The sequence below is a fragment of the Protobothrops mucrosquamatus genome, unplaced genomic scaffold (assembly GCF_001527695.2).
Source record: "Protobothrops mucrosquamatus isolate PMUCROS unplaced genomic scaffold, P.Mucros_1.0 scaffold1178, whole genome shotgun sequence".
NCBI classification, from domain to species: domain Eukaryota; kingdom Metazoa; phylum Chordata; class Lepidosauria; order Squamata; family Viperidae; genus Protobothrops; species Protobothrops mucrosquamatus.
In genome coordinates, this window is record NW_015387391.1 from 153273 (window position 1) to 167496 (window position 14224).

Here is a 14224-nt window from a genome sequence, read left to right on the forward strand (position 1 = left end):
AGGTGACTTATTTGCAGTTTGCTTTGATGTCATGAAAGGGCAGCTACACTGAGTCTGTCTGTCTGTCTGTCTGTCTGTCTGTCTGTCTGTCTGTCTGTCTGTCTGTCTGTCTGTCTGTCTATCTTCTTCATCTCTCTCTCTCTCCATCTATCTATCTATCTATCTATCTATCTATCTATCTATCTATCTATCTTCATCATCTCTCTCTATCTATCTATCTTCATAATCTCTCTCTCTCTCTCTCTCTCTCTCTCTATCTATCTATCTATCTATCTTCATCATCTCTATCTATCTATCTATCTATCTATCTATCTATCTATCTTCATCATCTCTCTCTCTCATCTATCTATCTATCTATCTATCTATCTATCTATCTATCTATCTATCTATCTATCTATCTATCTATCTATCTATCTATCTATCTATCTATCTATCTATCTATTTTATTTATGAAAGTCTTTACATGTTCACACTGGTATCTAAGCAGCAGAATCTATATATGTCTATATATGTCACACCACCCAGAGTTACCTCTTGGAGGGAGAAAGGCTGTTCAGAAATGTGGAAAATGAATAATAAATAAATAATACCAGAAAAATATAGATAGTCCTTGACTTACAACCGTTTGTTTAGTGACCGTTCAAAGTTACAACAGCACTGAAAAAAGGGAGTTATGACCTTTTCCCACACTTGATGACCATTGTCGCATCCCGATAGTTATGGGATCAGAATTCAGATGCTTGGCCACTGACTCATATTATGACGGTCGTAGCATCCCGGAATCACGTGATCCCCTTTTGCGACCTTCTGCCAAGCAAAGTCGATGGGGGAAGCCGGATTCACTTAACACCTGTGTGGCTCAATTAACAACTGCAGCAATTCACTTAGCAACGGTGGCAAGGAAAGTTGCAAAATGGGGCCAATCTCGTGTAACCCATGCCTCGCTTCGCAGCAGAAATGTTGGGCTCCATTGTGGTCCTATGTCAAGGACCTCCTGTGGCAGCAGAGCAGAAGAGGCGGCGATGGATCGGATCTGCTAGAGGTCTCTCCAAGGCGACACGTTTCTGAAATATCTAGCGCCCTTATTTCTGACGCCGGCCGGCGTGAATTGGAGAACCATCTATATAAGGTGGCCCAGAAGGTCGAACTCTGGAATGAAACTCTGAAGAATGAAGCCGGCACAACAAATTTAAAACTGCCTGAGCGGGAGACACTTCATCCATCCCCGATTGCTTTGGCCTGCTGGAGCTGGCAGACAGATCTTTTTCTCCTTGAAAGAGACACTTTCAAATGAAGGCGGAGCAGGATGGAGACGGGCTGGCTTCTAATGCGTTGCTCTTGACCTCAAGGCCAACAGGAGGCGAGCAGCATCTGCAAATTGTAGAGTTTAAACCAGTGGTGGGATTCAAATAGGGGAACAACCGGTTCTCTGTGTGGATGCCGCTTCCGCAAGTCGATTCTGGGCCTGGGCAACAAAAAATTAGCTACCGGTTCTGCTAAAGTGGTGCGAACTGGCTGAATCCCACACTGGTTTAGACACCAGGAACATCTGGGGAGCTTTTTCCTGACATCTGGCAAGCGGCAGAGAACATGGGGAGGGAGCAGTTTGTGATCTCTCTGGACTCGTCTACTGAGGCACCGATAGATAGAGCTTTGCCTTGACATGCTCAGGTGAGGCTTCAGATATCCATCAATCAATCAGAATAGAGCTGGAAGGGACCTTGGAGGTCTTCTAGTCCAACCCCTTGTTCAAGCAGGAGACTCTATACCTAGTCTAATGAAGAATCTCCTGTCCTGTCAAGAGTCAAGAGTCAACCTCAAGGTGTATTCGGGTATTCATTTCCTGCTTGATGCCTGTAAACCAGTGTATTTTTTTATTTAAAAAATGGGCAAATTGAAGATGTGTGGACCTCAGCTCCCAGAATTCCTTAGCCAGCCATAGGGAATTCAGGATGATTTTGGAGAATCTGCTTACCGCATCATTTGTGTTCATGGGGTAGAATAACAGAGTTGGAAGGGACCTTGGAGGTCTTCTAGCCAACTTCCTCCTCAAGCAGGAAGCCCTCTACCATTTCAGACAAATGGTTGTCCAATCTCCTCTTTAAAACCTCCGGTGTTGGAGCATCCACAACTTCTGGAGGCAGGTCGTTCCACTGATTCATTGTTCAGGAAATTTCGGCCTAGCTCTAAATTGGTTCTCTGCTTGATTAGTGCAGAGATGTTCTGTTGAACATCTAATTTGACTGGCCAAATTAGAGTTCTAACGTAACGGGTGACATGTTTTAATATGATGGGGGCTATCTATAGAATCTGCTCGAGTAGACCTTTGAACTGTCTGTCTTAGTTCCATGCTCCAAAACAGACAATGGTTTAGATGGAAACTGAGGATCTAAAACAGTACCACATCGGGAGAGACTTCCTGAGTAGATATGAGACAGTCACAGTACATCCACCATGTCTGCATTTGAGAAGAAGGATATACAGAAGCAGCTTTTGCTAAGAGCACCTCTGGGATCGCTCATCTCTTCTTTTTGTTCTCAAATCCTCACCTTCTCCTGAGGTGTGAATTTCATCCCATTAGGGATCCGTTCATTGGCTGTCTAACGGAGAGCATGAATGTTGAACAAGATTGCTTAGCTATCGAATATTAAACTAGTAAGATTTTCGGGATCTTGGGTTTAGAGGAGAACCTCTTCAGAAGAAGACAGCTGGAACAGATGCTTAAGGCTCATGTTGAAGAAGACATCAATCCTTCGTTCCTTACAGGATTTGCTTCTCCCTTTTCTATCCTCTCCCCTCTCTTGCATTCCTAGTTCTGTTCCCTCTAGACTTCATTTCCTTAGTTATTGGCACTGGATTTATTTATATGCTGATATTAATCAGCTTTGTGGCTTGCATGGCACTTTTAGTGCGATGTATACAAAGGATGCCATCAGCATTCATTCTTTTTTTATGAATAAGAACCATTGATGCCAGGCGTGGGTGGTGGATGGGTGCCCAACTCTCTCTTTGAATGAAATATGCGCCTTACGCTGCCCCCAGCTACACTTTCTCAGTTCTGAACGGGGTGTGCATTTGTGCAAAAATCTTTCAACGATGGAAATAAGGTTTTTGAAGTAAAGTGAGACTCTTGGGAGCAAAACAGACAGAATTCAGCCGTTGGCGGGGGGAACACTGGTCTGTTTTTTTTTTTAAATCTCATCTTCCATCCAAGAGTTTTATTCATTCATTTGGTTTAGCTTTCTGGTGCATCCCTTAGTCTCAGCATGGAATGCATATCAGCCTAGAAAATATAATTCAAAATAGCTGCATCAGTTGAGAGGTGACAAAACAGAAAGCGGTAGCGCTGGTTGCCAAATGCAAATCTGATTTTTTTTAAAATTAAAAAAATATTTGAGCATAAAGTTTTAATACCTCAGGCACAGAGATGAAAGTAGAAGTCCCAGCATAGGGGATCCTACAGAACTCTTTCACCATTGATTTCTTTGCATTCAAGCTAAACAGCTTCTCTATATTGAAAAGAGATGATGGTCTCTCTGTAAATCAAGAATGCTAACCAACACTCGGATCAAAGAATGGAAATTTTCACTTATAATTGGATGGGAATCTCAATTTACCTTTGAGAAGATCTAGCCCTGCTTTCTCATTATGTGTTTCTTTTCTTTTCTTAGTACAGGGAACATTAAGATCTGTGTGAATTACTACCTTCCAAGCGACATGATGCCATTCAACCCAAAACTTCAATGAGAACTAAACCAGGGTTTCTCAACCTTGTGCACTTTAAGATGTGTGAACCTCAACCAGCTGAGGAATTCTGGGTTTGAAGTCTGCACATCTTAAAAGTTGAGAAACACCGGTCTAGATCAAGCCAATGTCCCACTTCTTTATTACACCAAGGAGCTCCAGAACAGTGATTCCCATACTTCTGGAGGGATCAAGATGGCAGATCATGGCAAGACCAGTCTGCCTGTTACACAGGCAAATCATGAGGATGGCTTGATTGCTTGCCCACAGCCCGGGAAGAGTTGTACCAAGGGTGCCTGGTGCTCCGAAGCTGTGTCCATAGGTAGTTTCCATAGCAATCTGGTCACAAGGTGAATTTGTTGCCTTCTGCAGCCTTCCTCAGAGGCCCACTCCGGGCTTCGTTGCATATAAAGTTATTTTCTGACCTAATTCTCCGTTAGCCCCCAAGCCTACTTTTCCGTGCGCTGCCTTCCCTGCTGTTGCCATAGAAACCCCTCCTCTGCCATCCTTGTCCGACCATCCCTAGGATCAGCATCGCCTGCCTTCCCTTAGAGAATGGCAGAAGGACACAATTTGGGCTGAACTGGGCCTAGCATTTCATTCTTGTCTCGTTGCCTTTTAAAATGCTGAATAGAATATTATCCTAAGCAGAAGGAAGAGGGAGGCAGCGCATTAAATTAACCACGGGATAGTTCATCTCTTCCTCGACCTCTTTTTTGTACTCAGATCCTCACCTTCTCCCCAGGTGTGAATTTCATCCCATTAGGGACCAGCTCATTTGCAGTCCAATGGAGAGCAGGAACGCCGAACAAGATACCACGAAATTAAAGCGTGCTCGGAGGGAGAGAAAGAAACAGCAGCAATTTCTTTTACAACACATCTGATGCTCCTGTAATCCTTGGGGGTTTCTTCTCAGAAAATGGCATGAAGTTATGATGAGTTGAGCCATGATTATTGCATAAGACACACTTGGATGGTTATGTTGAAGCCAAACAAACTCTTGCTATGGCTTAATGCATAGCTGTGTAAACTCAGCTTCTGTAAACTTTGGGCTTCTCCTAAATTAGGCAATATTTTCTTCTCATTTGGCTCGGTGTAACATCCACACCCCGGGAACACAGCCACAATTTGCATACAAAATATGGTACTTCTTTCAGTTTACTCCAAAGACTTTCTTTTCAGAAATTTGAAACCAAGTCTTCCATCTCTTCTCAGTTACAATACACTGCCTGCAGACCAAAGTAAGCATCGTGTTTCATATCAAAGAAACACACTGGGTTATTTTTCTTAGCGTACATTCAAATGTGCTTGGAGCAAGAGAGTGCCAGACAAGATGGTTCGGCTAAAAATGGAGTGGAATGAAGAGCTGTGAGTAGACCGGCTCCTCTCTGGACAAGTAGAGGACTTGAGATCACCCACAAGTACTCCGGACAGCTGCTTCTCATAAGGAAGCTTCAGGACAGTGGTCTCAGCTGGGTTTATTGCTGGGGAAGATGAGGGAATAGCCATCTTGCTAAACCCAGGATCGGTGCCTTTAATGACACTAGATTGGCATACTTCCTTGTCAATCACTTAAAGAATTAGTTTATTAACTGCTTTTCAGTTATTAGGAATCCTGGATCAAGAGGTTTTACAACACTGGATGACTTTCCTTCCAATCTTTGAAGGTCTCTGGTGCTCTCTGAGCTTGGTTATTTTCTTGCAGACATTTCACTTACCAAACTAGGTTACATCATCGTCCGTGCTGGTAAGGAGTGAGATTTGCTGTCATTTCATACTCTAGTGGCTTGCCCTGTCAGTGTTGGTGGGAGGAGTCTTGGTGGTGCTTAATTTGGGCTGTTTATTGTTAGCTTGTTTGACAATTCTTTGTTTGGGATATTGTTTACTTAAATACCCCAAAGGAGGGGTTGGGCTAGAAGACCTCCAGGGCTCCTTCCAGCCATAGGATTTTATGTTTCTACATCTTCAACATAAAAGATAAAGAACAAGGGAGCATAGCAACCTTGATGTCTTACTGTTAGCATCCAGAGACATCCGTTTGGGCACTGAAGGGATTGAGATGCTGGAAAAATAATTTCAGCATAATTTAATGCAGAGGAGAATTTTCACTCCTAAATAGAATCAGAATTTTCTCCTGAGAAGAATACATTTTGAGGGCTACAATCATTATCTAGCTATTATGGTGATGATGTTATGAGTCTTTAAAAAAAAAGTTAGAAGCTCAGCCAAGTATAAATATCAAAAGATCAGAGTGTGTTTTTCTATCCCTCCACCACAGGGCATCATAGATTTTGGAAACCTTTTGCTATCATCTCCTGCATTATGAATGGAATCTCTTTAATTGCATTGTTTTTGGACCCATAGCTGAGACTTAACACCAACAAACTTGCAATACATACAACACCCAGAAGCAACAATGTTTTGTTTTGTTTTATGAGTTCAAGTTATTTATTAAGTCATGCTCAGGTTAAAAGGAGACAATTCTTGGGAGTAAGTAACTTCTCCAAAGACTAAAATTCAGATTAATTATAGGCAAACATGCAAGTCTTTTTTTTTTTTTTTTTTGCAATTCCTGCCTATCAGCCAGTTTCAGGGAATGGAATAATCAGGAAGAATATTATCTTCAAGTAAATGGGTTGTAAAGGGCTTCGATTAGTGATGGTGAACCTATGACACACCCGGCAAAGGTGGCACATTGTGATGTTTTGGGCAACACGCCAACGTTCACCAACACCCAACAACTTTTCTCCAAAGCAGGCTCCATTCTTGTGCGATTTTCAGAGGCTGCAGAGGTTGTGTGAGAATGGGGTCTGCTCTCACACAGTCTCCTGACCCTCCAAAAATGAGTTTGTTTTACTCGTATGACATTTTTAATGTAATATGTAGCACCACTCATGATTGGTCTGTATTTTTTTAAAAAAAATAATGAATATATATAAAGAATTATTTGTCTTTTGTTCAAAGGGAGGGGGGTCAGTGACATGCCAGCAGAGTCAAGTTAGAGATTGTCTGAATTTTTGACCCCCTGAACCCAGAAGATTCACCATCGCTGGTTTAGGTGATGGAGCATCCAAGCCATGTTTGTTGGCAAAGACAGATTGGGACCCTTGAAGCTGTTGGTTTGACTTCCTTATCTGAAAGTGACTTTTTGCCCAGAGAGGCAAACACTGGAATTTGAGTTTGGCAGGCAGTTTACAAGTCAATGCAGAGAGTACCTTTACAACAGGAATAAATGTTTGTTGCCCACTGGCTGCTATCTATTGTTGTCTTCTTAAGAATTGTGAGTTGATTGCACCAGGGAAGTCTCTCTCTTCCCTAAAAGATTCCGATCAATGCCTGGTATAGAATGCACTTCCTTGTAAAGGATTGCACTAATCCATAAGACTTTATTTAGTTTTGGTTTAGCAAATTAAGTGAACCCAGCGCTAGATCGTAGAAGCCATATGAGTGTGTTTTTTTAAAACTCCAACACGCTTTGCAAACTCAGTGAATTGTTCAATAAAACTGGATAGCTTAGCTTGATAAGTAACCAGATATTTTTGGGGGTGGGGTGGGGGGTGGGGAGGGGATGGTGCTGTTATACTATAATTGGAATTTCAAAACCATTGGAAATTATATTTCATGCTTCATTGATCAAACCTCAGTCCAAGTCTTATGTTCGGTTCTGGGCTTCCTACTTTAAAGATTCAGTGAAATTGAAATGCGTCCTGAAGTTCGGAATCCTTAAATTATAATAGAACCTCAGTTCTATGGGAGAAGAGTGAAGGAGCTGGAGGGTGTTTAGCCTTGAGAAAACAGGACTGCTGTACGTTTGTTCATGTGTGTGTCATTTTCCAAATATACAAATGGATGGCAAGCAGAGGAAGGTCATGAAGCTCTCCATCATCTCCAGAGCTCCTGACCCCAAAGGAGTGTTTCAAGTACCAGAACGCAGACCCAGTTTGACTGTTAGGGAAGACTTCAGTTGGATAGTAAAACCAATGATGTAAAGATGTTCCTCACATGTCTTCAAGAACAAGCTGGGCACCATCTGTCACCGAGGCCTTAATGTGGATTCTTGAACAGATGGGGTTGGATTCAGTAGCTTTATTACCACCTTCTAGCGTTAGGATTAGAAGCCCCAATCTGGCACTGTTGATTAAGTAAGTAGGCTAAGATTCACCCGTGATGAAAAGTAAAATCTCCTTCAAGTTGAAGTCAACCCCTGCTGCCTTCTTGAAGACACTATTGCTATTTTCTTGGCAATCATGAAGAAGTGAGGTGCTATTGTCTTCTGGCATAATGCTTACTGACTTCCCTGCCAGGCACAAAAACCCAAGAAAGACATGCAGAGTTATTTCTAAGCAGTTTCCTTTATTGTTCTTCACCTATAGGCAGAATCTTGCCAAATTAAGCAACTATTCACATCATTAAGGATATACTCTGAGAACTTCCAGGGAGGAGCCATCTTAACTCTTTCTCACAACCAAATTTCCTAAACTTCGCTGTCTCTTGGTCCTCTGGAATGTAGCCCCTCCCTCCCTCCCTTCTGGGAATCCAGACTACATTCCCCAGGATGAGAAGGAAGGAAGGAAGGAAGGAAGGAAGGAGGAAAGGAGGAAGATGGAAGGGCTGAAGGCCCATCTTCCTTTTGGAAGCCGATAATCCTGGGCAATGTGGAGGAAGGAAGGAAGGAAGGAAGGAAAGGAAGGAAGGAAGGAAGGAGGGAGGGAGAGAGGAAGAAAGGAAGGAAGGAGGGAGGGAGGGAGGAAGGGAGGAAGGAAGAAGAAAAGGAAGGAGAAATGTATGAAAGGAGGGAGGGAGGAGAGAGAGAGAGAGAGAGAGAGAGAGAAAGAGAAGTAACCTTTTTGCTACTAACAACAACTCAGGACAAGTTTGCGATCACGTCGTAGCTTTCTTGGCACTAACAATGCAAATGGAGAGATATAAATTTCATTAGCAGCAGCAGAAAATGGGCTGAGGTGTTCTGGGGGCCATTCCACTTAATGGTCCGTGGGCCATCCCCTCCTTGCAAAGGCTTTAGTTGAGATTGCTCGTTTTACACTGTAAACTTTATGGCTCTTTTTTTATGTTTTCATTTGTATACTGTTTACAGGATTCTGAGGTTAGAAAACCCATCTCCTCGTTCCATTTGCTCCCTGACCAATGGTAACTGGCAAAGAAACAATAACAGGGTTGTAATTTAATATGTGATTTGGGGAGAAGGTGGGGCCAACATCAATCATGCCGCAGGTAATCTAGAAAAGGAGACATCAGCCAAAGCAACCTGCTCTATCCTGCATCTGTGTGCAGTGCTAATTCTATCCTAAATGCCATCACGTTACGTGATAGTTGGACTTCCAGATGTCGCTAAATTATAACTCCCAGCAGTCCAGTTGCCCATCCTTATTAAGGGATGCTGGGAATTGCGGCTTATCAACACCTGAAAGGTCACCCCAATAAGGTTGATTGGGTACTTAGAGAACGGCCACGCAGACACACAACACGGCGGCTTTCAATTCACTACTGTACAATTGACTTGGACAGCAACTTTTATCCTACCTGCCATCCTTTCTCACATGGGGCCATGTGATAGAAGGCCTACAAAAAAAGGTGAAAAGAGGAGGAGGAGGACTGTGGGATCCTTGATGCTTTCTGAACTTTGTTTCATTATCCAACTGCATCATCAGTAATGATGATGATCATCATCAAAGTATCATCAAAGCTATACTGATGATGCCACCTAGTTGGGTCATGAAATGTCTGCAAGAGAACCACCAAGCGCAGAGAGCACCAAGGACTCCACAGTCGTCATCTTCCTTCTCCTCCTCCTTCTTCTCCTCCCCAAAACCCGCACTCCTTACTGGCATTGATGATGCTACCTAGTTGGGTCATGAAACGTCTGCAAGAAAACAACCAAGTGCAGAGAGCACCAAGGACCCTACAGTTCTCCTCCTCCTCCTCCTCCTCCTCCTCCTCCTCCTCCTCCTCCTCTCCAAAACCCCCACTCCTTACTAGCACTGCTGATGCTACCTAGTTGGGTCATGAAATGTCTGCAAGAAAACCACCAAGCGCAGAGAGCACCCAGGACCCCGCAGACAGATTCCAACTGAATATTAGAAAAGAATTTTTATAGTAAGAACTGAATGACCACAGACCTAATAACCAAGCAAGGTTGTGGGTTCTACTTCACTAGGCATGTTTGTATAGAAGCTGGACAGCTGCTTCCTCTTGGAGATCCTTTAATGTGAATCCCTGCCATGAACAAAAGGTTAGATCTGATAGCTTAAATAGCCCCTTCAGGCTATCTCCCTCTTTAATATCACGACTTCCTCTGATGTGCGGCATCCTTAGCCTCTCTCTCTAAATTGCTTTGGGAACATCAACATGTTGTGGGTGAAAACCTTCTCCATGCTGGTAATTACACACATTTTACAGCTGAGTCAGACTCCAGGAGTAGCACCCTCAGTCATATATTTAATTATCTCTTTTGTCTTGCATGATTGTTCAGCCACCATCTGGATGGGGGGGGGGGAGAAAAACTCATAGCCTACTAGAGAGTGGAACTTTGCAATAAAAGAAAAGGCAAAATTAATTGTCCTCCGTTAAAGGGTTGACCAGAGAGGTCAGGCCAATTTCTCAATTGCTTTGGAGAAGAGGCACTTGAGGTGTCAGTAGGTCTTCTCTGCTTCTTCTGGCAAAGAGAAGGTGCCCTTGGCTTCACCCTCAGCGTTTGCATGCGGCATAATTCCTAATAGCTACCTAGGGTGAAAAATGCATTGTGGCACTAAGCCTGAATGCTTACCACATACTAATTTTCCTAAGTGAGAAATTATAGTGGGTGGATTATAATGATCCCAAATGTGGTAGGAATAAGTCAAAGAGTCTCTCCTTAACAAAACACTTACCGAGTTCTTGCAGGGCATCTACAAAACAGGTCCATCTCCCTTGGAATACTTCTTCAGGTAAGGATGGACAAGCTTGGTTGGAGGAAAACCAAACTAGCTTATTGTCTATTATTGTCCCAAAACTATGGCTAAAGTTTATGGAATTCCTTCTGAGACTGGGCTCACCCATGGTGTTAAGGCCATATTTTACTATGTTTTAAAGCATAGTAAACTGTTCTGGGATTTTTTTCCCCTTACAATAGAATAATTGTAAATTAGGATTAGGGTTAGGGTTGGGTTTAGGCCTATCAACATCCCAATTCTCTTGAGCAAAGTCCTCTTCATCTAAACTTTTTCTCATTCCAGCATTCTTCAAGGCCTGTATTGAAATCTACACAAAAAGATGCTTGGAAAAAAATCTCACCAAGGTACAAAAAAGTGTGATGTTTCTTCTTTCCTTCTATAGATGGTCCACCCAATTTAAATCTCCAGTATCTGCTTCTGCCCAGCAGGGCTCAACGATTTCCTGGTCCCTGGTGTTCTATCAAAGAAGAAAATCTTTCAGTCCTGATTAGGGGCCGAAAAGAAGTCCTTGATTCTCCCAAGAGAATCTTACGAAGCTTTGAGCGATGGTCATCATGAGAGAAGATGTGTCTCAGATACTTCGTTTCTTATTTTTTGCTTTGTTGGAATGAAACATATTAAATGGTCATTTTGCTCATTGGATGAGCTGACAGCAAACCAAACAAGATGTCTTCTGTCTCCTTCCCCTCCTCCACTGCCACCTGTCAATCTCCATTTGAGACTCGGAAAATGCCGGCAGATAACTGATGCCTTCGGGGAGCGGAATTATTTCGGAGCAATGGGGGTTGATTAAAAGCCTGGGTGAGGGAGTTGCGCTTTGCAGTCCCACCCCTCCCACCTCTTTCTCCTAGAAGGAATAAAATAAAATGAGGATTTATTCCCTACAAAATGGTTTGGTCATTGTTGGTAAGATGGATGAGCTGAGAAAAGAGAAGGTAAATGTCGTAGCAAAATGGGGATGGCTGGTAGCAAGACATTTTGGATTGCTTTCTGTATATAGAAAACTGCTGGGCTTGCCTTCGTATGAACCATTTTACTTACTCAAACCTTCTCCGTTCAGTGACATTCATATATGGCTGGAAAAGATGACTAAAACACATATAGAATTTAGGCCAGAACTGTTTCTGGTAGGAATATTAAGATCTAATTATGGGAAAGAGAATGAGTATTTAATATTACATATATTGACAGCTGCGAGAATAGCATTTGCCCAATACTGGAAAAATGAAGATATACCATCTGACGAGATTATAATTAGGAAAATTTTAGAATGTGCAGAAATGGATCGATTAATGTTAGAGATTAAAGAGAAAGAAGACTCAGTCTATTATAAAACAGGGGAAAACTTTTATCAATGGTTAGCAAAATGAGATAACGAAATTGAAATTTATTAAGATGATTGATTTTTTCTTTTGATTAATTGATATGTTTTATAATTTCTGTTATTTTTGTTGACTACAGTTACTGATTATTATATTAGCCCTCTTGGATACTTGTATCTGGACGATAGTTTGCTTGCTAAAACGTGAAATGTTATTGGGGGCAACCCCATTGTTGTATCCATTCCCACCCTAAACCCTTCCCTGAACCCTATCCCAAATCCCACTACCCATAATGATCCTTGTCCTCCCCTACCCTGAAAACACTTAATAAAATATTACAAAAAAACCCCAATGACAACAATACCGGATTGCGGGCTTTAGTAGATTAAACCGTTTTTGCAAGTACAATTTTACATGCGCCCACTCGCTAAGGGAATTCTGTATGCGTTTCGGGAGCTGATTCCCTTTGGATGGTCCTCAAAGGCTTAAGATTTTAAAATTAAAACGTGAAATAAAGCAAGATTGTGGGTGGTCTCTCCAGATATAGTGTGTTGAGCCCCTTCCTCAATGTGGTTCTGCTTCCAATGTGCTGGAAGTGCCATTTCTAGAATTTCTGTCCGACGTGTTGGCTAGGAATGGAATCCAAAAGTTTTGCAGAATCTGTTGAGCCTAGGAAGGGTCATCAAATCCAACCTCAAAGGATCAGCAAGAAAAGGCCCACAAAGATGGACTCCTTGACAGAATGCGACAACTTGCTGCAGCCAACTCTGCACGGCCAGCTTGTCACGGTCAACTTGTCACAATCAATTCATCGTGGCCAACTCATCATTGCTACCTCTCCCCCACCCCCAGGACATCTTGCCACGGCCAAGTAGCCATGGGACAATTCGACAATTCGGTTTAATTATTTAAAATAATTTTTAAAAGTATTTCCATTTTTCTCATTCCCATTTCATTTTGTCCCTTCTTTGGCATCCTTTCTTTAATGATTCCACTCCACTGTTTCTTTGCTATTAGTATAATTCCCGCAGCGAGTTGCCCCGTAGCTAGTTGGCTGCACCAAGCTGGCCGTGACGAGTTGTCGTAGACCAGGGGTAGTCAACCTTGGCTCTTTTATGACTCGTGGACTTCAATTCCCAGAATTCCTGAGCCAGCTGGCTCAGGAATTCTGGGAGTTGAAGTCCACGAGTCATAAAAGAGCCAAGGTTGACTACCCCTGTCGTAGACCCTTTCTTGAAGCTTGCTGAAATAGATGAAATCGTCCAGTTTTCTCAGGGGTTGAGGTGGCCAACAGTCCCCTTAGCACTTTAGATGGGATTCTGCAATTCTGTCTCACCATTTCTTTTTTTCCAGGTTCTTTGGGAGCGCCCCCCCACCTTCCCAGCTGAGTGAGATAACTCCTATTTGTAAAAAAAAACGTTAAGGGATGTAGAGGGCTAATTGGGCTCTGTGAATTACTACGAGCTCTTGCTGATTGAAGCGGAGGCCGAACTAAACCTGCTGAAAGCTGTGGCAAACAGACACAGAGCCAGCCTGGTAGGGAGAGGATCTTTTTGATCCGCTGAGAGATTTAGATGAAAGCAAAGCTTGCTGAATCTTCTGGGGAAGCCGCCTTATCCGGATGGCTGTCCTGCAGAGGGGCATGAGCCAGGCTTTAGCTCAAAAGCTCAGCTCTTCCTTTCCTTCCACGTGCATTTTTATATAGGATTTCAACTCCTAGAATTCCCCAACCAGCCATGGCGGTTCCTGACAGGAGAATTCTGGGAGTTGAAGTCCACCCACCTTAAAATGGCCAAGGTGGAGAAACATTGTCTTAGACTGCCTTCTCTTTCATAACTCATTCTTTTGGGCAGACCACTGTGGGAAGTCAGAGCCCCAGAGAAGGAAATATTAAAAGGGAGAAAAATATTTTTCCTCATAAAGGATTTTTAAAACCAAAAACCAAACCTGGCATCATCTCTTTGCCCCAGGCAGGAACCAGCCCTATAGAAATGCAGATGTAAGACCATCAGGAAGGTTGGAGCCAGGAACTCAAGAAGACAAAGAACCTCTTAAGAGTCATTAGCCCCATCCCCAGGGAAGCAGATGACTTTTGGGACATAATAGGACTAACCATTACCATCAAGTAATACCAGAGAGGCACACCTGGGCTCAGGTCAGAATACGTGACACAGGAAATAGCCTCAAAGTTCATGCCACAGGAACAGG